This window comes from Nansenia antarctica (genome assembly GCF_963989245.1).
Source record: "Nansenia antarctica genome assembly, chromosome: 9".
Lineage (NCBI taxonomy): Eukaryota > Metazoa > Chordata > Actinopteri > Argentiniformes > Microstomatidae > Nansenia > Nansenia antarctica.
Window position 1 is genome coordinate 39,413,276 of NC_137679.1, and position 2,500 is coordinate 39,415,775.

General features: G+C 44.4%; 1 protein-coding gene across 1 annotated transcript in view; it reads right to left on the minus strand.

Annotated features, from left to right (window-relative positions):
• The window catches only part of plekhg4 (pleckstrin homology domain containing, family G (with RhoGef domain) member 4), a gene marked incomplete at its 3' end in the record, with an annotated part of 103,236 nt that overhangs the window by 51,506 nt on the left and 49,230 nt on the right, over window positions 1-2,500 (minus strand).

Below are 2,500 nucleotides of genomic sequence, written 5' to 3' on the forward strand. Positions count from 1 at the left end.
TGTTTCATTTCTGTTTGTTTGGAAAGTCACTTGGCTTTGGCAGTGTGAACGCTTCCCCAGGCCAATAAAGCAACTTTGAGTTGACTGAAACCGAACGAGAAACAGCCGTCAGCCAACTGCATCGACTACAACACCCAGTCAAAGGTTTGGACCCACTTTCCAATTCAATTGAAGGGGGAAGTGTGTCCAAACCTTTGACTGGTATCGTACATTAACTAAATGAACTTGGTGAACTACGAACGAGGCCCCAGATCAGCCCAGCTGGAAACAGGTAAGCTTCCCTGCAGGCAGAGGTGTGCAGTCGTAGCCACACCTGCACATTATATAATAATAATATACGCCATTAACCTGACGCTTTTGTCCAAAGAGACTTACATTTAGACATTACAGGGACAGTTTCCCTGGAGTAACTTAGGGCTAAGTGTTTTAAACTGTCTTCTATCTGTATATCTATCTATCCATCTCTATATCTATCCATCCATCCATCTCTATATCTATCTATCTATCTCTATATCTATCTATCCATCTCGATATCTATCTATCTATCTATCTATCCATCCATCTCTATATCTATCTATCCATCTCTATATCTATCTATCCATCTCGATATCTATCCATCCATCTCTATATCTATCCATCCATCTCTATATCTATCTATCTATCTCTATATCTATCTATCCATCTCTATATCTATCTATCCATCTCTATCTATAAGCAAGGCAGCATCTCCAGCCCAGAGGTCAGAGAGTTCCCAGGCATGATGAGTAGAGGTCAGAGGGTTCCCATGAGCAGTGGTGAGATGGTGGTGAGATGTTGGTAAGATGGTGTCAGCTTGTCAGCACAGTGGAATAGCAGTGTGGTTGAAAGACAGAGTGGGTGTCGTTATAATTATATGGATTGTCACCTCTTGCTGGAATGTGTGTGTGAGGTGGGGGCGGACAAGGCTGTGTGTCTGTGTGTGTGTGTGTGTGTGTGTGTGTGTGTGTGTATGTGCGTGAGGACAAGGTTGTGTGTGTGTGTGTGTGTGTTAAACACATACAGCAGGCAGCGAAATTCTTTGACAACACTAACCCTGACCACAAAGATGGCTACCCTGAGACACACACACAGACACACACACACACACACACACACACACACACACACACACACCCTGAACTCTCCATGAGTGCTGTGTCCTACAGTGACCCACGCAAGAGTCTCTGCTTCAGCAGACACAAAGAGCCAGTGAAGGTTCTGGAACACTCTGCCTTCCCTCTACTCACTAACTTAATAAACATGGCTGCCCTTCTGTCATTAAATCTCCAGGGGAGAGAGGGAAGGACGGAGGGAGGGAGAGACACACACAAACGAGACAGACAAAGAGACAGAGAGAGATACAGTGAGACAGAAAGAGACACACATACCAGACACAAATGAGACAGAGAGAAACACACACACACAGAGAGAGACAGAGAGAGAGAGACACACAGAGAGAGAGAGAGAGAGAGAGAGAGAGAGAGAGAGAGAGAGAGAGAGAAAGAGAGAGAGAGACAGACAGACAGAAAGAGACACACACAAACCAGACAGACACAAATGAGTGAGAGAGAGAGAGAGACAGAGAGAGAGAGAGAGAGAAAGAAAGAGAGAGAGAGACAGAGACAGAGAGAGAGAGAGACAGAGAGAGAGAGAGATAGAGAGAGACAGAGAGACAGAGAGAGATAGAAAGAGACAGAGAGACAGAGACAGAGAGAGAGAGAGAGACAGAGACAGAGACAGAGACAGAGACAGAGAGACAGAGACAGAGAGAGAGAGACAGAGAGAGAGAGAGAGACAGAGAGAGAGACAGCACTCTCTGTTCTGTTTCACGACTCTCTGGACTCCACATAGAACATTCCAGCGTGTCCTTGATTTGGTTAGAGGAGGTAAGAGCCACATCCAGACGGGGGTAATAAAAGCGCTGCAGTGGGGTCTGGGTAAATATAGCGCCGCCGGCTGCTCCCAGAGACGCCCAATCAGATGCCAAGTTGAGAGGCGGCCAGCGAAGCTACATTTCAGTCTGGGAGAGACACACGCCGTACGCCCTTTGACCCCGTTTGGTATTAAAGGAAATACAGAGGAGGGTAAGGGAGATGGCAGGACTAGTGTAGTGTATCGGAAGGGCGTAAACTACCATGAGAACACAAGAAGTGAGTCTCGACATGGGAGGAGGGATATGGTGTTACAACTGAGCCTCCGGGCTTCCGTAGTTCATGTTGAGGTTATATAATAATTTATATTATTATTATTATTATTATTATTATTATTATTATACAATAATAGACTGACCTTTTTTTTGTTTTGTTTCTTTTTATTATTACTACTCGATCTTTACAGTTTGTAAAGCGTCTTCTTTATAGTTTGTAAAGCGTCTTCAAGCGTCTTCAAGAAAAGCTCTATATAAGTCTAATGTATTATTATTATTCGTGTTACTAACATGGTTGTTGGTGGTCTGTCATTACAAGGGCTTTGGTGGGTGATT